General features: G+C 46.0%; 1 long non-coding RNA gene across 2 annotated transcripts; it reads left to right on the forward strand.

Moving 5' to 3' along the window:
• Positions 1–338: 338 nt before the first annotated feature.
• On the forward strand, positions 339–5217 carry LOC109773935 (uncharacterized). 2 transcript variants are annotated; one of them, XR_012184403.1, is made up of 6 exons: positions 339–2397; positions 2516–2625; positions 3189–3304; positions 3666–3817; positions 3900–3962; positions 4455–5217. It is a non-coding gene; the product is annotated as an uncharacterized lncRNA (long non-coding RNA). The 2 variants fall into 2 exon arrangements; XR_012184404.1 differs by having other exon boundaries at positions 376–2407.
• The last annotated feature ends 18977 nt before the right edge of the window (positions 5218–24194 follow it).

Here is a 24194-nt window from a genome sequence, read left to right on the forward strand (position 1 = left end):
ATATAGGAAAAAAAAAGGGAAATGTTCATCCGAATCTGGCCTGTGGAAGGAAATTACGTGAGTTGTTGGAGTAAAAATTAAAGAGGAAGTGTCCAGATTCGTTTCCCCACTTCGAAAAAAGAAGATCAAAATTCAGTTTGAGGTTTCCCAATTCTGGACGTGTTCTTGGAAAAAGGGAAACCTTTCGAGCCGGCAGGCCGGCCGAAACTTTCGGCCGGTCTCACGCGGGTCGCTCTATCAAAACCGAATCCTGCAGCTCCCCACATGCGCATGCTTTTATTAAGTGGACCCCACGCACCGCTGAACCGCTGAAATCTTATCTCTTCCTCGAGCTGATCCTCTCAATCTCACCTTTTCCTCTATCTTTCCCTCCCCACAGCAGTCATGGCCTTGCCTGCTCGATCGCAAGTTTGCTGCCATGGAACAGCTCCAAGCCTGCTCCTGCGAGCACCTCCACAGCCACCACAAAAAACACGAGCTCATTGCTGGGCATGGCCCCCGTTTTGCAACTCCGCGACCCTCCTATGCCCCTCCCTCACGCAGCAGCCATGGCCGGTGGAAATTCTGACATATTTTTTTTGCCAACCGGTTGTAGCTCTTTGGATCGCCGGTAGTAGCTTCTGCTAAACCGGTTGCATCTTTTTTAAATCATCTCGTTCAAGCTTTTTCTTCAAAAATCTGTTTCTTGCATCATTTTTCCTAAAATCACCGGTTCCATCTTTTAAAATAACTGGTTGTAGCATTTTGTTCAACTGGTTGTAGCATTCCGTTCAAGCGCAAGCTTTTTGCTACAATTGTAGCCTGTTTTGCTACCACTGGTAAATCTTTTTGCTACAGGCATGCACGGCGGTGTTGGTCGATGGCGGTGATGCTTTTTTTTGCTGCAACCTTTTCCGAGTTTGCTGGAACGAGCGCCCAAATTTTCTACCATCGTCTTTTTGATTTTGCTGGAAGGAGCCGCCCAAAATGCTTCCACCGGATTTGGCTTTTGCTGGAACCCGCTCCATAAATTGCTACCACCAGCCTTTTGGCTGCGAGCATGCCGTCGCCTACCATTGATGTTGCAACCGGTATGGTGCGGCCGACGTTCATGGTGTGACGAGCTGCAACTAAGGGTCTGCTCTATTTTTTGTTACAACCATCATCGGCGTTTGCTACAACCGATAATGAAATTTGCTGCGACGAAAATGGCCATGCGTTTGCAACCAGCAAGGGGTCTTCCTCCATGGCGACGGCAAGCTCGGGGTGGCCGGTGAGCACGCGGCGGCCGAGGGCGAGCGCGCGGCGGGCGAGGGCGAGAACAACAGCCATGTTTTCTTTGTGATTTCTCATATGGAAAGGATACATGAAGGAGGAAAGATGCGTTGACTCAGATCCAACGATGGCTGGAGGTTGCATCCGATGCCTGCGGGCGGACCGGCCAAATTTTCAGTCGCCTTGGAAAAAAGGGAAAATGTTATACGTGTGTGGATTTTTCGTTGGAAAAAGAGAGAGGGTTGAAACAAAAAGATCAATCACGTTTGCACTTGGAAAGTGCTGATCAGGCAAAAAAGGAGCCAATCGTTCCTTCCTTCAAAAGCTCTCACCTGAGTTTTTTTAAACACAGTATAGACGCAAGCGCTCACATACACACGCATACACTCATTCTTATGAGTGCACACACGCACACTCTACCCCTATGAGCACCTCCGAAAGACTGAGCCGGCATATCATCTTGAAATTTACGAAGTCGTTGTAGCACCTCGCCGTCGACGGGAATCTCTTCTCCCATTGAATGTGCATCGCCGAAAATCTTGAAATAAATCCAGCAAGAAATGCGAGCATCAGGATTTGAACCCTGGTGGGCTGAGGATACCACAGTCCCTCTAACCATCCAACCATAGATTGATTCGCAGCTCTCATGTGAGTTATTTTTTCAATTATGTGTGTACATTTGAGAAGCAAAGAGAGAGCAACCACGTACCAAATATTTGGAGATATCATACATACTAGTAGTTCTAGTTCGGCGAGTTAATTTGGTATGGTTGGCTGAATAAAAAAGGGGATTATCCTGTGGTGAAAGAGAAGAGACATACTAGTGCTAGTACTAGTTTCCGAGTTGCTGGGTCGCTTATAATTTTTCATACAATTTGTACTTGTTGCCACTGTCTGTGAATTTCAGTTGTGTCTTAGGCTCGCGTCTCTAGCACGGTCTAGCTTAGGACCAGCACTCGTCCATTTTTAATGATTTTTAGCTTGTATTAATTAACGTGGTTGTAGCATTTTACCCACATATATAAAGCCAATCTAGCTCCATATATTTCTACACCGTGCATACATACATTCACCTTGCAATCGCTTTACCCAACTTTTGAAGTTATTTGACACCGCTGGTTGCCGGTCACCACCTGCTGCATGGTAAGAACTTGTAAGAGTTTGATATTTGCTATACTGTGAGCGTTCTACCACCACATCCCAGTAGTTCATAGGAACATTATTTTTGAACTTTGTTTCTTGTTTCTACTAATCATGACAGGAGCGACAGTCAATTCATGGGCTTTGTCGATCGTGGGAGACGTGCCACCACCTAAGCAAATACCACAACCATCACGAGAGGTGCACAAACATCCAAATGCACATGATCAGGTTGATGTTTCTATAACACCATTTAATTGCCGTTTTAGACCTGCTTTTTTATTGAATGAGAGTTTGACATAAATAATATATTTGCTTCCCATAATTTTGCTGAACATAAAAAAGTTAAGTTCGCGGTTGGTTCATTCACTGGTTATGCTTCAGTTTGGTGGAGTGAATATTGTCTGTTACATCCTGATTATATACCTACTACTTGGGATGATTTAAAACTTGTCATGAGAGATAGATTTGTCGATGTTTATTATACTCGTGGCATGATTAAAAAACTACAACATTTAAAACAAGGTAGTGACATTGTAACAACATATTATGATGATTTATGAACTACCTTGTTGCATTCATTGTTAGAGAAAGACAAGATGATTTTGTGGATAGGGAGGATTAAACCGTGATATTCAGGAGATAATAATTCATGAATAGTGTTATCCTATGGACCGTTTGTTTCGTCTTGGTTGCAAAGTTGAACAGCAAATAATATGGCGTGTTGTCCACAAGGAGAATAAGTGCAAGGTGCACATTCCAAGAGCTGATACGGTTGTTCCTTCAACTACTAGGAGTACTATGACAACCACATCCGTTGTTGTGAGGACTACATCACCTCCACCATGTGACACATCACCTCCAAGAGTGTCTACACCATCTGAGTTGATCATAAGACGCAATGACAAAGGTACCAATCTTCCACCTCCACATGAGTATGATGAATGCCTTGTTAATTTAAATGCACCATGCGATGAGCTACCCACTACTTTGATCACACCATCTATTTTAGAGGACTATGTTGATGATTTGACCTTGACATGTGATCAAACAATTTTGAGTGAACCCATTAAATTAACTATTGATGCGAAAGAACCATGTGAACCAGGGAATAAATCAGATTTGGATCAAATACATTTGAAAATAATTGTGCCAATGTTTACTCATTTTGATATGACCTCTAATCTCGGTGATGGTTAATCAAGGTTGGGATGGTTAATGGTAAGCATTGTCAATCTTATACAATGTGTACACCTTGTATCTTTTCTTAGCCACATTTTAGTTTATGCAATGTCGAGGATGACTTTGTTTTCAAGAAGGGGAGGATGATGAGGACATGGCTACCATATTTACACCCACAGCCCCTGCTGCTATACCTAATGGGTCAACTACTAGAGCTTGCGCATGGCAGTTGAATTATCAGGTACTTTCATTTCTTGGTCATGTTTCTAATGTTCATGAGAATGTGATGCTGCCTAACTTAGATACATTTGTATTGCTTACAGTTGAAGCGCGGAGCATGGACAAGAAGAATGAACACTGTTGCATGATCAAGCTTTGTGATGAAGGTGTGTGGGAAGGGAACATGAACTGTGCTTTTGGTGGAGATTTCTGTACTTTGAAGTCACCATGATGACATAAAAGAAGATGGACAAAATATACAAGATGGGCTTTCATAAATTTCATTCATAGCTTATTATTGGTGTTGCGCCACCTTATTTGTGGTCCAGGCCCATATAATTTCTAAATACTAGTTCATAGGCAGTTTTTAGAGTCCATATTATAGACGAAACGACCCATGAGGTGTTTTAGTCCCACCTTGCCAATGGTAGAAAAAATCCCCTCTCTATTCGCCTATAAATACAGCCCTTAAGGCATCCTTTAGACTGGGGTTTTAATTAGTTAAAAGTTAGCCACTACTGTAACTTTGTGTACTTCGTTTGTGTCCAACGACCAGACCAAGACCGCTTTTAGAACCCCACTTTTATCAACACTTCATATATATTCGCAATATTCAGATTGCTTTATCATATTTTTCCTTGTTGTTCGATTGCTTGCAGGAATAGACATTCATGGTCAGGTTGATCGTGCTCCGGCGTGGTCAATAACCTCTTGGAGTTGGTTTAGCGATTGCTAAGGCGCAACGTCGTGCACGTTTGTAGTCGGATCATCAAAGTCGACTCCACCAAACCGATAGTTATCATCTCATCGAAAGATCGGGCCCCTCACTTGATCATGCTCCGGCGTGCACATTTGAGATGAATTTTATGAAGAATTATTTTGGAATATACAAAAAATATTGGAGGAGGCCACCCAGGTGGCCACTAGGCACCAGGGCGCGCCACCCCCTCCAGGCGCGCCCTGGTGGGTAGTGGGCTCCCTAGCCCACCTCCGGCGCCCATCTTCTGGTACATAAGGTCTTTTGACCTAGAAAAAAAGGAGAGGACTTTCAGGGCGGAGAGCCGCCGCCTTGAGGCGGAACTTGGGCAGGAGCACTTTTGGTCTCCCACGGAGCAATTCCGTCGGGGATACTTCCCTCCGGGAGGGGGAAATCAAAGCCATCATCATCACCAACAACCCTCTCACCTTGGGAGGATCAATCTTCATCAGCATCTTCACTAGCACCATGTCATCTTAAAACCCTAGTTCATCTCTTGTCTTCAATCTTGTGTCAAAACCTCAGATTGGTACCTGTGTGTGACTAGTAGTGTTGATTACATCTTGTAGTTGATGCTAGTTGGTTTATTTGGTGGAAATCGTATGTTCAGATCCATTATGCTATTTATTACTCCTCTAATCCTGAGCATGAATATTATTTGTGAGTAGTTGCTTTTGTGTTTGAGGACACGGGAGATGTCTTGTTGCAAGTAATCATGTGAAATTGACATTCATTTGATATTTTGATGATATGTATGTTGTGATTCCCCTAGTGGTGTTATGTGAACGTCGACTACTTGACACTTCACCATCTTTGGGCCTCAGGAAATGCATTGTGGAGTAGTTATTAGATGATAGGTTGCTAGAGTGATAGAAGCTTAAACCCTAGTTTATGCGCTATTCCGTAAGGGTCTAATTTGGATCCACATGTTTAGTGCTATGGTTAGATTTTATCTCAATTCTTCTTTCATAGTTGCAGATGCTTGCAAGAGGGGTTAATCATAAGTGGGAGGCTTGTTGAAGTAAGAACAACACCCAAGCACTGGTCCACCCACATATCCAATTATCAAAGTAGCGAACGCGAATCAAACAAACATGATGAAAGTGACTAGATGAAATTCCCGTGTGTCCTCGAGAATGTTTTACTTATTATCTGAGACCGTTCCGGCCTGTCCTTTGGTACAAAAAGGATTGGGCTACCTTTCTGCACTTATTGTTACTGTTGTTACTTGCTACAAATTATGTTGCTATCAAACTACCTGTTATGGACAATTTTAGTGCTTGCATAAATTACCTTGCTAAAAACCACTTGTCATTTTCTTCTAGTCCTCGTTGGGTTTGACACTCTTACTTATTGAAAGGACTAGGATTGATCCCCTATACTTATGGGTCATCAGCCCCCAGTGTTATCGTGCACCGGACCCAATGCTATCGGGGTTACGATCCTTACAATGAGTACTAGGGGTACGAAAGAGGGGTAGGGCCTAGGTACAGTGCTGGTGTGACACTCGGTCTATACGAGTTTTGGCCCCTCTCGGTGGAGGTAATAGCCCTATGTCTGGTGCCTGGAGGCTTGTTTTCTCTTGGGGTATGTGATTACAGGGAGTGTTGAACCCTTGCTTAGGAGGAGGAGGGCGTCTTATATAGAGTGCGCCGCATCTCCCTTTACTCCCACGTCGCAAGGGTGATTAATTAATGCCCATAACTACAACAAGTACATGTGTAAATAGTAAAAACTACAGTAGTTACAGGTAACGATAGTCATGACTATGCTTAAAGCTCGACTTAAGACTACTCGACCATTGCAGTTCCCACGTCGCCCCTCTGCCATCCTTGTCCTAGTGGTGGTGGCTGGGTCAACTGGTGGGAAGACGTCCGAGTGTAGTCGGTGTATCTGAGTGGTCATTTGTTATGCGCATCCGAATGCACTTACGGTCCAAGGACCTACCAATGATGGTGTGGGACCCTAGGTGGGCATTAGATGTCAGGTACTTGATCATACTAGTAGTAGGTGACCTCATCATTAGCCCCTGAATTGGTTGAGGTTTCACGGGACGGGTGATTTGAGTCTTTGGGTTGGTCCGAGTGATTTAGATTACTTGGCATAAGATCTTATCAGTTATCCTTGAGTGAAACCATGACAGATTCTAGGTTAAAGGTTTTCCGAGTGATCGGACAATGTTGATCGCTGGGCAAAACTCGGTGGCTGTCGGATCTGGGGTTCCGGCAAAACCCTTAAGGTTCGAACTCTGGGGTGCGCGCGAAGTTCTTTCCCTCCTATCGATCCACGCTCTAGCTCGCTAAGATCTCGCGGACGAACTCGACGAACTCGCAACACAGAAAGACACGAGATTTATACTGGTTCGGGCCACCGTTGTGGTGTAATACCCTACTCCAGTGTGGTGGTGGTGGATTGCCTCTTGGGCTGATGATGAACATTACAAGGGGAAGAACAGCCTCCTGAGGTTGAGGCGTTCTTGTGCTTGTCGAACTTGTGTGCGTGAGGGCTCGATCAGTTCAGGCTCTGTTGCCCCCTACTGTGGTGGCTAGCTCTACTTATATAGGCCCTGGTCCTCTCCCCAAATATTGAGCGGGAGGGAGCCAACAACGGCGGGCAAATTTGAAAGGGGACAGCTAGTACAAGCTATCCTGAAAAAAGTGGTCTTCACCTGCAAAAGACTCTGGAGGTGACGCCGTCTTGGGCTCCACGGTGACCTCCGTCTTGCCGTCCTGCTGGTCTTCGGTCTCGTTGCACCGATATGGAAACCTTTGCTTGATGCCTCGGTACTCCGCGCCTGTGCCTGCCTCCTTAGCACCAAAGAGGAAACAAGGACGCTGCGCACGCTGGCGCCCGCCTGGCGCCCACCTGGTGTCCATCGTCATTGCTCACGTCACGAGAGCCTCGCGAGGTTTTCCCCGCCTTGATATCTTCGCTCCTCGTGAGCCTGCCTGGCGAGGCCGCTCCGGAGGAGGTCTTGCGTCTTCTGCCTCGCGAGGCTTGGCCCCTCGCGAGGGTCTTGAATGCCTTGTCGATAAAGATGGGCCGTACGGCCTGCCAGCATAGCCATGCCGTGGGCCATAGGCAGGCATGTCAGGGGACCCCCGTTCCCAGAACGCCGACAGTAGCCCCCGGGCCCAAGGTGCACTCGGGCTTGGCTTCGGGGCGAAGCCAAAGGTCATGTACGGAGCGCCGCGGGCCCCAAAAGCCTGCGGCCTTGGTTGACGCGTGGCAGTTGATTGGACGTGGGCGTCTTCGCTTCCCGACGCTGCCTCGGCAACTGCCCGACTTGACAAAAGTCTGTCGCAGACAGTACTTGCCTTCATTGCTTCTTCCTCGCGTCGCTCCAGATCCCCTTTCTAGCTCCTCGCCACTGATACCTCCAGATCTGCTCCAATCTTGTTCCGCATCTTTGACCCATGGTGCCGCGCAAGGTCAAGACCTCCTCGGCACCGGCTTGGTATGAGCCAGCTCTTGAAGCGCCCACCGTCACAGAGAAGAGCCTTGCCTCCGCGTGCCTGCTGACGGCGGGGGAGAGCAATGAGTGGGGGAGACGGAGCTCCGGCTTGCCTCCGACGTGTCGGAGCCTGAGGGAAGGACCTTCTTCCCCTTCTTCTCGAGCAGCATCGCCGTCGGGTTGGTTCCCCCCTTCTCCGATTTCTTTTATGAGGTCCTCAACCACTAGGGCTGCCGGCGTTGCACCTCCATCCAACTGTATCCTCCTCCTGTCCATATTTGCCTAGTACTGCGAGGCATACCTGGGCGCGATGCCATCTGTGGCACTTCTACGCCACTTCTTCTTCCTTCGCGTCAGCGATGGACACATCTCTGGGTGCACCAATTTCGTCACATCTGGCAAGGCCAACTCGATCTCGAGCACCGGGAAGAGGGCCGACAACATCCGAGCCGAATGGGTTATGATGGACGCCAAGTGCGCCCATCCGCGTTTCGTGTTGCCAACGGAGGCACCCCAGTTCAACAAGGGGTGGCCCCGCACAGAGCTTGCTGATGAGCGGGCGTTGTCTGTGTTGGGGCAGATGACGACCGACTTGAAGTCGGGCAAAGCGAAGGCGGCCAAGGTGACGGGGGTCACGCTCCTGAGGGAGTTCTTGATGCTGCGAGTTGCTCCACTTCAGGCGTGATGACCCACAAGTATAGGGGATCTATCGTAGTCCTTTCGATAAGTAAGAGTGTCGAACCCAACGAGGAGCAGAAGGAAATGATAAGCGGTTTTCAGCAAGGTATTCTCTGCAAGCACTGAAATAATAGGTAACAGATAGTTTTGTGATAGGATAATTTGTAACAAGCAACAAGTAACAAAAGTAAATAAAGTGCAGCAAGGTGGCCCAATCCTTTTTGTAGCAAAGGACAAGCCTGGACAAACTCTTATATAAAGAAAAGCGCTCCCGAGGACACATGGGAATTATCGTCAAGCTAGTTTTCATCACGTTCATATGATTCGCGTTCGGTACTTTGATAATTTGATATGTGGGTGGACCGGTGCTTGGGTGCTGCCCTTACTTGTACAAGCATCCCACTTATGATTAACCTCTATTGCAAGCATCCGCAACTACAACAAAAGTACTAAGGTAAACCTAACCATAGCATCAAACATATGGATCCAAATCAGCCCCTTACGAAGCAACGCATAAACTAGGGTTTAAGCTTCTGTCACTCTAGCAACCCATCATCTACATATTACTTCCCAATGCCTTCCTCTAGGCCCAAATAATGGTGAAGTGTTATGTAGTCGACGTTCACATAACACCACTAGAGGATAGACAACATACATCTCATCAAAATATCGAACGAATACCAAATTCACATGACTACTAATAGCGAGACTTCTCCCATGACCTCAGGAACAAATGTAACTACTCACAAAGCATATTCATGTTCATAATCAGAGGGGTATTAATATGCATATAGGATCTGAACATATGATCTTGCACCAAATAAACCAACTAGCATCAACTACAAGGAGTAATCAACACTACTAGCAACCTACTGGTACCAATCCCGGACTTAGAGACAAGAATTGGATACAAGAGATGAACTAGGGTTTGAGAGGAGATGGTGCTGGTGAAGATGTTGATGGAGATTGCCCTCTCCCGATGAGAGGAGCGTTGGTGATGATCCCCCTCCCGGAGGGAAGTGTCCCCGGCAGAACAGCTCTGCCGGAGCCCTAGATTGGTTCCGCCTCGTGGCGGTGGAGTCTCGTCCCGAAAGCTTGCTTATGATTTTTCTTCGGACGAAAGACTTCATATACCAAAAGATGTGCACCGGAGGGCCAACAGGGGGCCCACGAGGCAGGGGGCGCGCCCTGGGGGGTAGGGCGCGCCCCCACCCTCGTGGCCAGGTGGGACCCCCTGACATACTTCTTCCGCTCAATATTTTTTATTATTTCCAAAAATAGCTTTCGTGGAGTTTCAGGACTTTTGGAGTTGTGCAGAATAGGTCTCTAATATTTGCTCCTTTTCCAGCCCAGAATTCCAGCTGCCGGCATTCTCCCTCCTTATGTAAACCTTGTAGAATAAGAGAGAATAGGCATAAGTATTGTGACATAATGTGTAATAACAGCCCATAATGCAATAAATATCGATATAAAAGCATGATGCAAAATGGACGTATCAACTCCCCCAAGCTTAGATCTCGCTTGTCTTCAAGTGGAAGCCGATAACGATAAATATGTCCACATGTTTAGAGGTAGACGTGTCGATAAAATAAAATACGGACATGAGGGCATCATGATTATTCCCATAACAGCAACATATATGGATATTGTCATACGATTTCTTATGCTCAAGTAATAATCTATTCACAATGCAAAGTATAAATCAGAAACTTTATTGAGGACCAACAAACTATAGTCTCAGTCATTGATGCAATTGCAATTTATCATAACATCAGAAAGAGTCTATGTCAGAGCTTTCTAGCAAGTCCACATACTCAACTATCATTTAGTCTTTCATAATTGCTAACACTCACGCAATACTTGTGGTTACGAAGTTTTAATCGGACATAGAGAAAGATAGGGGCTTATAGTTTCGCCTCCCAACCTTTTACCTCAGGGGTAATGTCAACAATAATAACTCATGCTAACCCACATCCAATTAGATATATGTATCAGGATCTTTCCAACATCCTGTGCTTGCCAAATGATAAAATATAAAAAGGAAAGGTGAAGATCACCATGACTCTTGCATGAGGTAGAAGATAATAGTAAAAGATAGGCCCTTCGCAGAGGGAAGCAGAGGTTGCCATGCGCTTTCAGGGTTGGATGCACAAAATCTTAGTGCGAAAGAACGTCACTTTATATTGCCCCTTTTGATATGAACCTTTATTATGCAGTCCGTCGCTTTTATTTCTTCCACATCACAAGATCGTATAAAGCTTATTTCCTCCACACCAATCAATCATACATATTTAGAGAGCAATTTTTATTGCTTGCACCGATGACAACTTACTTGAAGGATCTTACTCAATCCATAGGTAGATATGGTGGACTCTCATGGCAAAACTGGTTTAAGGGTTTTTGGAAGCACAAGTAGTATCTCTACTTGGTGCAAAGAATTTGGCTAGCATGAGAGGGAAAGGCAAGATCAACATGTTGGATGATCCATGACAATATACTTTATCTCAGATATAAGAAAACATAACCCATTACGTTGTCTTCCTTGTCCAACATCAACTCTTTAGCATGTCATATTTTAATGAGTGCTCCCAATCATAAAAGATGTCCAAGATAGTATATTTATATGTGAAACCTCTCTTTCCTTATTACTTCATATTAATTGCAACGATGACCAAAGCTATGTTTGTCAACCCTCAACAACTTTTAATCATCATACTCTTTCTATGTGAAGTCATTACTCTCAATAAGATCAATATGATATTTTTATTCCTTTTTATTCTTTTCTGTTTTCTTTTATTCACTCAAGATCATGGCAAAATAATCAAGCCCTTGACTCAACACTAATCTTTATTATATAGCTCACGGACTCGATTACATAAAGAGATCATAAAGCAAAACTCAAAACTAGATCATACCAAAACTTTATTCAACTAGATCAAGATACTACTAATAGGATCGAACTAAGAAAAAGGTAAAGATAGGAGTGTGATGGTACCGGGGCATCTCCCCCAAGCTTGGCAGTTGCCAAGGGGAGTGCCCATACCCATGTGATCATGTCTCCTTTGCTGGTGAAGGGATTGCTGATGATGTAGGCTTGTCGTCCATATTTCAAGGCATAGGCTCACCATCATAGAAGGATGATCGAGTCTCCGGGATCCTTAAATCTGCAACCAAACTCATCCTTTTGAATCTATATTCATACTCACAGTTTTGGTTTTGCAGGTCATAGATTTGGGCTTGGAGGTGCTCGATTTTCTCGTGGAGCTTGAAGATGGCCTCCCCAATGTCCTTGGCATCCAGCTTGTGGTTGTTGGTGAACTCCGTGATCATTATGTGATTGGAGTCAAGTCCACGTTCCACCATCTCCTGGAACTTGAAAACTTGTTGCTCCATTGCTTCAAGCCTTGTCTCCATGCTTACGGTCCTCCGTGGTCCCTCAACATCGCGGATGTGCAGCAACCCATCATGCATCTCAATGGTTTGAGGGTGTCGCAGCACCTCCGTGAGGTAGGGGTTGATGACCTTCTCGAAGAACTTGTCCTTGGGGGCGCTTGGAGACGTCATGATGATCTAGATCTGTCAGAAACACAACTCGAAACAAGAACAGAGGATAATTGCGTGATACGGGAGTCAAAACCTTCGGGAGATTATATAATGATTTTTTACCGACCAAAATACGTATCATGCAAGAACACGGAGTCCGGAGAGCACACGAGGTGCCCACGAGGTAGGGGGGCGTGCCCAGTAGGGTAGGGCGCGCCCTCCACCCTCGTGGAGGCCTCGTGTCCTTCCCGGACTGCTTCTTATTTTTCAATTTTTCTAAATATTCCAAAACGGAGAAATATTGCCATAAAAACTGTTTTGGAGTCGGTTTACTTACCGTACCACATACCTATTCCTTTTTGGAGTCTGAAATGTTCCGGAAAGTGTCCCTTATATATTCCTCCCGGGTTACGGTTTCAATAACATTGGTTTCAACATTTATGGGATTACCTGAGATATAATGTTTGATTCTTTGACCGTTCACCACCTTCGGATTTGTGCCTTCGAAGTTGTTGATTTTTATGGCACCAGAACGATAGACCTCCTCGATAACGTAAGGACCTTCCCATTTAGAGAGAAGTTTTCCTGCAAAAAATCTTAAACATGAGTTGTATAGCAATACATAATCACCTACATTAAACTCACGTTTTTGTATCCTTTTGTCATGCCATCTTTTAACTTTTTCTTTAAACAATTTGGCATTCTCATAAGCTTGGGTTCTCCATTCATCAAGTGAGCTAATATCAAATAACCTCTTCTCACCAACAAGTTTGAAATCATAATTGAGCTCTTTAATAGCCCAATAAGCCTTATGTTCTAATTCAAGAGGTAAGTGACATGCTTTTCCATAAACCATTTTATACGGAGACGTACCCATAGGATTTTTTATATGCAGTTCTATAGGCCCATAATGCATCATCAAGTTTCTTCGACCAATTCTTTCTAGATCTATTGACAGTCTTAATTTGATCTCTCTATTACTCAATTCTACTTGACCACTAGACTGTGGGTGATAAGGAGATGCAATTCTATGATTAACATCATATTTAGCAACATTTTTCGGAAAGCACCATGAATAAAGTGTGAACTACCATCAGTCATTAAATATCTAGGGACTCCAAACCTTGAAAAAATAACTTCTTTGAGCATTTTAATAGAAGTGTTATGATCAGCACTACTAGTTGGAATAGCTTCTACCCACTTAGTAACATAATCAACATCAACTAAAATATGTGTATATCCATTAGAGGCAGGAAAAGGTCCCATATAATCAAAGCCCCAAACATCAAATGGTTCAATAACAAGTGAATAATTCATAGGCATTTCTTGACGTCTACCAATATTACCAATTCTTTGACATTCATCACAAGACAAGACAAACTTACGGGCATCCTTGAAGAGGGTAGGCCAATAAAAACCGGATTGCAATACCTTATGCACAGTTCTATCTCCAGCGTGGTGTCCTCCATAAGCCTTGGAGTGACACTTGTGTCGGATCTGTTCATGTTCATGCTCAGGTACACAACGTCTAATAACACCATCTACTCCTTGTTTATAAATATGTGGGTCATCCCAAAAGTAATGTCTCAAATCATAGATTTTTTTCTTTTGCTGGTATGTGAAACTAGGTGGTATGAATTTAGCAACAATGTAATTAGCGTAATCAGCATACCATGGAGCAGTACGAGAAGTATTTATGACATTTAGTTGTTCATCAGGAAAGCTATCATCAATACGTAGTGGGTCATCAAGAACATTTTCTAACCTAGACAAGTTGTCTGCAACGGGGTTCTCAGCTCCCTTTCTATCAACAATATGCAAATCAAATTCTTGTAGCAAGAGAACCCATCTAATAAGTCTAGGTTTAGCATCTTTCTTTTCCATAAGGTATTTAATAGCAGCATGATCAATGTGAATAGTTACTTTAGAATCGACAATATAAGGTCTGAACTTATCACAAGCAAATACGACTGCTAAGAATTCTTTTTCAGTAGTAGCATAATTTCTTTGAGCATTGTCTAGAGTTTTACTAGCATATTGAAAAACATTTAATTTCTTATCAAATCTTTGCCCTAGGACAACACCTATAGCATAATCACTAGCATCACACATAATTTCAAAGGGTAAATTCCAATCAGGTGGCTGAACAATAGGTGTAGAGATTGATGCTTTCTTAAGTATTTCAAATGCTTCTACACAATCATCATCAAAGACAAATGGTATATCTTTTTGTAATAAATTAGTCAGAGGCCGAGAAATTTTTGAGAAGTCCTTAATGATCCTCCTATAAAAACCGGCGTGACCAAGGAAACTTCTTATACCTTTGATGTCCTTGGGACATGGCATCTTTTCAATAGCATCAACCTTGGCTTTATCAACTTCAATACCTCTTTTAGAAACTTTATGCCCCAAGACAATACCTTCGTTAACCATAAAGTGGCACTTTTCCCAATTCAAGACAAGGTTAGTTTCTTCACATCTCTGCAAAACTCGATGAAGGTTGCTCAAGCAATCATCAAAAGAGGATCCATAAACGGAGAAATCGTCCATGAAAACCTCACAAATCTTTTCACAAAAGTCAGAGAATATAGCCATCATGCATCTTTGAAAGGTAGCAGGTGCATTACATAAACCAAAAGGCATGTGTCTATAAGCAAAAGTACCAAAAGGGCAAGTAAAAGTAGTCTTTGATTGATCATTGGCTGACACAGGTATTTGAGAGAAACCAGAATAACCATCTAGAAAGCAAAAATGTGTATGTTTGGATAATCTTTCTAGCATTTGATCGATAAAAGGTAAGGGGTAATGATCTTTTTTAGTAGCCTTATTTAATTTGCGAAAATCAATTACCATCCTATAACCTGTAATAATTCTTTGCGGGATCAACTCATCTTTATCATTAGGAACAACGGTAATACCTCCCTTCTTAGGGACTCAATGGACACGACTTACCCACTGACTATCAGCAACGGGATAAATTATACCTGCCTCAAGGAGCTTTAGTATTTCTTTTCTTACCACTTCCTTCATCTTAGGATTCAGCCCTCGTTGATGATCACGAACTGGTTTGGCATCTTCCTCCAAATTTATTTTATGTTGACATAGAGTGGGACTAATACCCTTAAGATCATCAAGAGTATATCCAATAGCAGCACGGTGCTTCTTCAGAGTTTTCAATAATCTCTCTTCTTCATGCTCTGAAAGGTTAGCACTGATAATAACAGGATATATCTTTTTCTCATCAAGATAAGCATATTTAAGAGTATCGGGTAACGGTTTTAGCTCAAACACGGGATCACCCTTGGGTGGAGGAGGATCCCCTAGGATTTCAACAGGCAAATTGTGTTTCAGGATAGGTTCCTGTTTAAAGAATACTTCATCTATTTCCCTTCTTTCATTCATAAACATATCATTTTCATGGTCTAGCAAATATTGTTCTAAAGTATCACTAGGAGGTACGGCACACTACTAGAAAAAGGCTTACTAGTGGCGCACCAGTTTTGCCTACTAATGGCGCACTACTGGTGCGCCACTAGCATCACGCCACTAGTAATTTTTACTAATGGCGCACCGCTGGTGCGCCATTAGTATCTGGTACTCTAATGGCGCACCGGGCAGTGCACCATTAGTATAGGCCACGGTGCGCCATTAGTATGCCTCCCAGGGGGCCATATATACCCATGTGCTTTGCCATACTAATGGCGCACTGCAGTGTGATGCGCCATTAGTATCCTTCGGCATACTAATGGCGCACTGCTGGGTGATGCGCCATTAGTACCCTCTGGCATACTAATGGCGCACTGCTCTGGGATGCGCCATTAGTATCCTTTGGCATACTAATGGCGCACGTTGGCGTGATGCGCCATTAGTATGTATATTAGGGATTATTATTTTTTTCTTTTCTGATTTTTGCACAGATTACAAAATATATTATTGGACAGAAAATAAGCAGCAGGACACAGCAACAGCAGATTCATCGAATACAATAGAAGATTAGTCTCCGAATACAATTCATCATATTAGTCTCCGAATTCAAAAGACCGAACGAAGATAGAACATTACAAGTCTCGAGACCGCGAGTAGCGAGTTTGTCTTCACATTACAAGTCGATATCGATCATCTAAACTACCATCACATAGAAGAGAGATGCGGTCATCACGATGAGCATCATCGCGATGAAACTGGTCTTCATCCGGCTCCTCCAACGCTCCCTCCTCTCTCCCGCTAGATAGCGCGCATATCTAGATTCCGCCTCCGCCCTAGTGGTGTACCCTTTGTAACTGTTACCGCTGAAACGGTGAACCTATCTCCGACACTCCTCCCAGTCGTCGTAGACTCCGGGAACCTTACCCTTGTACACGACATACGACGGCATCTCTATGCACTAGCCAAACAACAGACAATACATAAGCAATATATAAGTATGCAAGAAAAGGATCGGAAGAGAAAAGCAAGACATTAATAGCACGATTCATGGTCCTACTAACAAATAGCATCAATTACATCTAAGTTGAACGAGTGTCCAAACCAAAGAGACATACAAGTTCACTACAGTTTAATTACAACATGAGCTAATGAATGTTTCAGAACTACACATAGCATCACAACTTTCGACTCGACTCATGGGACTGGAGCGTGGATGAAGCCGCCGTCTGTCGTGATGGTCATGAAGTCGCGGGCGTTGTCAGCCTGCATTTGTAGCGTTGTGTCTATCTCGCTGCTGGACGGTTGAAATTTGAGGTAGAACTGCCCCGAGGTACGAAGGACATCTTGATGGATGATTTCTGCAAACTCCGACTGGATGCGAAAGAATTCTTGTCGGATGTCCGCGTCCTGGATTGCCCCCAAGCTTGCGGCCCAATCTTTGAGATTATTTGGTAGCAGAAGGTGATTATGGTCCCGCACGATCGCCCGCATGTGATGGAGGGCGTAGTAGGCATCCTTCTGACCGCCAGGCGGCTGCTTGATGCAGGGGAACGTCGTATTGTGGGTGAACACGTGCCTGCCGTACCTACGAACTGGCCTCTTAAAGGTGCCTCCAGATGCGGCGTAGCCGGGGAGAGCATCATCAAGAACTTTCTTGATATTTGTGTAGTCTATCTTGGAGTCACGGTCCGGGTCGAGATACGTGGCCATGGAATATTTTGGGCTTAAGAGGATGAGTGTGCAATGTGTGTCACTGCACAGAACACGGAATGTTAGAAAAAAAAAACGATCGAAATCTAAGAAATCATATGTTACGGGGCGGTTAGGAGATGACTTACTCGGGAAAGTAAGGCACGAGGAAGTTATCCTTATCTGGGTTTGCCAGAATGACGCCTTCGAGGTGTGAAATCGCGACTTGCCGGTCCCCAGCGCTGCCCAAGATCTTGGCACGCATGTAGAAGGGGTCGACTATCACAATGTCCGGGGTCTTATCTCTAATGATCCGCATCTCCATACTCAGCGAAAACAGCCGAACGAAGGTGTAGTGCAGCGGATGAAGGTTAAGCATAGCAAAGATGTCATCAAATTGCAGGACGATCGTACCCCCGACGGCGCTATCCACAAAGCCCTTGCCCTCTGGCACCTTGGCCACGAAAACCGGGTATGCCACATCATTCTCTCTGAGACGCCGCTTCTCCAAAGAAAGAACACTGTCATGCAGACTCCGCATAGCACCGGTTGCAGCATTGAGCATATTTGTCGGTAGCATCGGCCTACCCGCCACATGCACCCTCCTCGAGATATCCTTAGGTGAAGGTGGTCCGTCCTGAGCACGGATCGTACTCGGTGCCGGTTGGCTCGCACTGGCGCCCTTGTTAGTCTTTCGTTTCCGTCCCTTCTTCTTGATCTGCTGTAATGGGATCAAGTTCTGCTCACAGACCGCCTTCTTGAGCGTGTTGGGGCTGATAATATTTGGCACCTCAGCTATCTGAGGCTCGGTGAAGGCGGCAGCTGGAGGCGTCTCGTGAGAACTAAACGCCAGACGACGCCTGTTGCAATTGGGTTTCTCCACCATACCAGCTAGATCGCGGTCGTCTTTTTGAGGGTTGGGTTCTTGAGAAGGAGGCCCGCAGAACTCGTCACCGTACCCATGTTCGGCAAAGTACTTATCGACGTTGGTAAATGTACCGTCGTCGTTGTCCGGATCCTGTGCCATATGCATGTTCGGATCCTGTGCCATAGGGATGTCCAGCAGGTCTGGTAGCATTGCGGCGTTCTTGCCATGGCTTGGCGCTGGCACGACTGGCGGTCTTGTCTGTGGGGTGGTGTCCCCCGCCCCCAAACGAATCTGGCTCTTCGGCCAAAGCAGGGGCCAGCTTACACAGGCGCTGAGGGTCATCACATCATCTTCGTCGGCCCCAGTGGGTCGAATCGGAGGTAACAACTCGTCGCAGCCTGGCAGTACCCGAACCAGTTCAACCCTATAGAAGGTGGGTGGCATCGGATTACCGTGGAACACGCGGTTTCCCGGTTGAACGATTCTGCCCTTGGCGACATCGACCAACTCGCCGCCCACGAAGTGCAGGAGAGTGCAAGGAACATCGGTGGCGCCCTGCGAAAACATGTAGGGCGTCAGGGATGCCCAGTCAAAGGCAAGGAGATGAAGTCATCGGCCGAGAGGCTTAGTTACCGTGATGCCGTCGAGCTCGGCTAATGTCGAGGCACCGCCAACGGCGGGCGTGCGCGTGCAACTGACGGAGGGGCCGCTTGCTGGCGAGGTGCCGGCCGGCGTACACCCAGGTGCATTAAGCTCCAATGCCCGTGCCGGCGCCGGAGACACGAATACCGCCTCCGCCGGAGACACCAATGGCGCCGCCTGCGCGTTGTGCGAGTTGCTGGCCGTGAAGCTGGGAACCGGGGGAGGCCCCTGTTGGCCGCCCGCAATCCACGTCGTCAGCCCCTGAATCAAGGTAGGCACAATGGCGGTGAGCGTCGTTCCCAGTTGTTGTTGCACTTGCTCTTGGACAATCTCCGGAATCCGCGCCACTTGTGCCTTGAGTTCTTGAACCTCGCGCGACTGGCTTTCCGAGCTGGTCTTTTTCTCCTTTCGCCCACCAGCGGTATAGTATGACGACCATTTTGTGGACAAGCCTTTGCCGGCCACACGACCAGTTGACGACGGCTTACTGAGCTTATCCTTGTTTTTCATTATGTTCAATGCCCTATTTAAAGGGGTGTCAAAAGGGGAGCTCTGAGATGACCCCGCGCTACTGCTTTCAGCCTCCTGCGGAAGGAATGTGAACCATTTAGAAATTTGGCTTCATTAACTAGAATGCAACCATATATGTAGCTAATTACGCGGGGGTGTATTCCTTACCAGATCTTTCTCAAGCGCCTTGGTCTTCGGATCCGTGGTAAGCTCCTTTGTTACCGGGTCCTCCTTGTACCGAGCCCTGACAAAGTTCCTGGTCTGCTTGTCAGGGAATTTCTCGAAGCGGGGCGGTAGGCCTTGCTCGGCACGCTCCGCGTCCTCCTTGTCCCATATAGGCTCCGCCACTCTATAACCGCCGGGACCGAGTTGGTGGACCCCTAAGTTCAACTGCCGCATTTCTTTCCCCCACTGACTTGATTCGGAGGTTGCGCTGCTCTCGCACTTGATCTTGAACTCCTTGTAGTCATCTTCGCTCATCAAAGGATATTTCGCCTTGATCTTCTCATAACTATCACCTTTTTCAATCATTGCCTTCACCGTGCTTCTCCATGTAGACAGGGCCGTGCTCATCCTCGTGAGGGCGGCACTGTTCACTTTATTCCCTGAGAGGCGTGTGTTTGCAAACTCATTGGGGAACTTGTATCGTTCGTGCAGCTTCGTGAAGAGGAGGCAGCGCAAATTCCCTCGGTCCTTATGCCTTAGGTTCTCGGTGTTGATCGAGACGGTGCTCCGGAGAATGCACCCGAGCTGAACCGAGTACCCCTTGACTACATGTTTGGGCGCCGTTGGATGCCCGTCGGAGTTCACTTCAGTAAATTCCTCCTTGACGGTGCCGAGCACGTTCGGGCGCCGGTCCTTCCGTTGCCTCTTCGGTTGGCTCCCATATGTGCGTCCGCCGCCATCATCAGTGGTGGCATTCTCGGCGGAACCATCAGTGGTGTCATCCCCGACGCCACTAGGGGTTGTGTAGTCAGGATCGGTGTCTTCCGCGGCGTCCTCATAGCGGTGAGGTTCTTCCTCCATCTCCTGGGACAGCTCCCAGAATTGCTTGCCGCCCGAATCGCCGGCCTCATCGTTGTGGGCCATGTTTAGCTCTAAATAGGAAAAAAGTTTGGTCAAAAAGTTGGTTATTGTCAAGGAACAAGATCTCTAAGTTGACCAAATAACCTAATTCTCGAGGAATGTCGCCAAAAAGATGGTTATTGTCAAGGAACAATTGAGAGATGTTTGTGATATTGCCTAGGTGTTTTGGGATGGAACCTGTTAGTGTGTTGTTGCTAGGTGTTGTGGGATGGAACCAGTAGCTTCCTTGCAACCCACAAAAGAGAAAGGAAAAGGGGTGAAAAGGGGGAGATGGTTAGCTTTGATGAGCAGGCAACATCTTCCTAACCCCCTTCTTCTTGTCTCCTCTCACTATCTCTCTCACACACATGGCAAGAAAGGGTGTCTGAGTGTGTGAAAAAATACTAAACTAATCCAACCACTAAAGCACTAGATCACTACTATTGGTTGATGTCAAGATACATGCTGATTAATTTTTGTTTCGGTTGAGAATCAGGCACCTTCTAGGTCAAGAAAATTGGGCATGACCTTTGCTAATTTTCTTGACCTAGGAGGGCCCCAATCTCAACCGAAACGGAAATTAATCAACATTTCAGGAGAAAGGGGTAACGAAGTGATGGGGCAAATGTGCCGGGCACCACAATGTGATCACAGAAACAAAGCAGCAGCACTGGTGTTGGATTCACAGTGTAAATGATGGATGAAAAGGCCACAGACCATATGGTCCTCTGCTTTCATATGGACAAAATAAAAGTTCACATGAATGGCTACTTGACTGAATGGTGTCAGGTAAACAAACTCCCAAAGTCCACTAGCAGATCCAAGATCTAATTCTATTACACACAACATAGCAATTTAAGAGAATTAGAATAAGGATAGTAGGAAATGAAAAAGAATTATGCTCAAAGAACAATGGTAACAGCAAAATATTGAAACCTTTGGTAAGCATTATATTACAAAAAAACAAGATATGTAGTACTACACAATATCCATAACCAGAAAACAAGACATGCATATTCTTAGGCAGAGTAAAATAGTCCTGCATTCTTGGCAGTTGTCTGCTAGTGATTTGCCTCATCATCATATCATAAGTAAAATTCTTATTCTTATTCTTATTTACTCCTTGCATTTTCATTCTTCTTCTTACTGTCAAAATTCAGAGTAAATTCTAGCCTTATTTGTACTGCTTGTGCTTGTAGTAGTAAGATTCAGGAGTAGGAGATCACAAAAGTACAGTCCACAGGTTACTCCAAGTTTCTGAATTTTCAGTAAATTTTCTGTAAGAAAAGAACTAAAAGAAAAGAAATCCTAGGGTTAAAAAATCTGGAGCAAGTCCTAGCAGAACCACAAAATGTTCATCTACTCCTAGGATGTCCTGTTCATAATTCTAGTTCATGTCCTAGGATGTGCTATTCATAATTGTTAATCCAAACAGCAGATACACAAGCACTGGATTTTACAAATGTCCAAACAGTGTCATATCTGAAATGTATGATTTTCAGTAGCAGAGATTCAGAGTCATTAGTTTTGAGTGTACATCGTGAAAAACCTAGAGGACACCGGCGGGGAGAGAAACCTAGGGGGAAGGAGGGGAGGAGAGAGGAGGAATCACCTAGAGGACGCCGGCGTCGAGGAGGCTGCGGGCGGTGATCCGGAGGAAGGGGCCCGTGATGTCGTCGGCGTCCTTGGCCGCCTTCTTAACCTTCCGAGCAGAAGAAGGCATGGGTGGTGAGAGGAGGAGGAGGAGAAGCTAGGGGGATGGGGGAAAGGAGGGAGGGGACGTACGTGCTGGGGCGGGGGTGGAGTCCGGCGGGGGTCGGGGCGGCGGCGTCGAGGCAGCGCAAGACCACAGCGGCGGACGACGTGCAGGCACGGCGGACGGAGGGGGCGGAGCAAGGGGGCAGCGGCGTACGGTTGGGGTCGAGGAGTGGGGGATCTGGCGAGCGAGGGAGGGAGGGAGGCGACAGTGCGAGGGGAACAAGTACGTCGATTCTAATGGCGCACCTCCCCCTGGTGCGCCATAAGTACGTCGATTCTAATGGCGCACCTCCCCCTGGTGCGCCATTAGAATTTTGTTTTACTTACTAGCCCGACTGGTCAGGTTATATTCCACCTAACCCTATCTCCATCAGAACACGCCCACTAGCCCGACTGGTCAGCACGCAGCACACACACTAGGAGGTCCTGGGTTCAATTCCTAGGCTCCCCAATTTTTGTTTTTATGCATTTAAAATGTTGTTTGATATTTATTTGTGTTTAAATATGTTCAAACTTGTTTAAATCATAACAGTAATATTTTTTTATAAAAACAGTAATGATTTTTTAAAAAATATCATCAAATTTGTTATTTGAAAATATAATCAAATTTGCTTTTTTTTTTGCAAATTTAGTTGCATTCATTTGTGGTGGTGGAGCGGGCCGGGGAGGGTGCGGGGGAGAGGGTGCGAGGGGTCGTCGGCGACGGCCGGTGGAGCGGGGGAGGGTGCGGTGGGTCGTCGTCGGCGGTGGAGTAGGGGAGGGTGCGGGGGGTCGGCGGCGGCGGCCGGTGGAGCGGGGGAGATGGTGCCCATGAAATACAATCGAGAAATGAAGGCTCCAATTTAAATACAATCAATCTTAGCTAGCTATCTGTTCACAATCTTCTTGCCCTTATTTTTTGTAAATGGAGTTCTTCTCTTGAACGGACGTCCTTTAGGTAGGGTGGTTCTGCTTCTTCTTGTGGTGTATGCTAATACTTCATCGTCGTCGTCATGTTCCATCTTCTGGTCGCCGTACTTGTCGAAGTCTTGCTCATTGGCGACTCCATCCATTCCGATGATCTTCCTTTTGCCTCTCCTCACGACAACACGACTGGGCTTTGATGGGTCGATAATGAAGAAGCATTGGTCCATTTGGGAAGCCAGTACCCATGGCTCATTTTTCGCGGTGACGTTCGCGCTTGCGGTCTTGGATTTGGCTTCGGGTATAACCATGGTGGTGAAATACCGGTCTTATTTTATGACGCTCTTGGCCCATCTGACACGGAACATCGGGACCTTCTCTCCAGCGTAGCTCAGCTCCCAGATCTCCTCGATCCTTCCGTAGTATCTATCCTTGTCGTTACCGGTGTAGGAGTCCATCGTTACCCCGGAGTTCTGATAACCATCGCTCTTCATGTCCTTGTCCTCGGTGTAGAATGTGTAGCCGTTGATATCGTACGCCTCATACGTCATCAGGTTGTGCTCGGCGCCCTGTGACAAGGCGAATATGAGTTGTTCTTCCGCGGAAGAATCCTCATGTAAAGGGTACGACAGAAGCTTCTCCTTGAACCAACGCGTGAAACATGAGTTGTGCTCTTTGATTATATCTCCGTCTGTCCTCTGTTGGCCTCGGTCATTGTACGTCTTCTCAATAAACGTTTTGTGCTCTACCACCCAAGGATCGACCACGTCTATGTGTTGTAGCGCGACTAGGTTTGCTCTTTCAAAGTCGGCGAGTCGACCATCGAAGTCGACATGCATTTCGCGGCGACCCTCACGATGACCCCATCCAGCGAGCCTGCCGAGGTGCCTGTTGACGGGCAGACCAACGGGGTTCTCAATGCCTACATAATTCGTGCAGTAGGAGATGCACTCTTCGGTCAGAAAGCCCCTGGCTATGCTTCCCTCTGGACGTGACATGTTGCGAACGTATCCTTTGATGACACCATTCATCCTTTCGAACGGCATCATGCTGTGCAGGAACGTCGGCCCGAGTTGGATGATATCCTCCACGATATGGACCAGCAG

Source organism: Aegilops tauschii, chromosome 5 (assembly GCF_002575655.3).
Source record: "Aegilops tauschii subsp. strangulata cultivar AL8/78 chromosome 5, Aet v6.0, whole genome shotgun sequence".
Classification (NCBI taxonomy): domain Eukaryota; kingdom Viridiplantae; phylum Streptophyta; class Magnoliopsida; order Poales; family Poaceae; genus Aegilops; species Aegilops tauschii.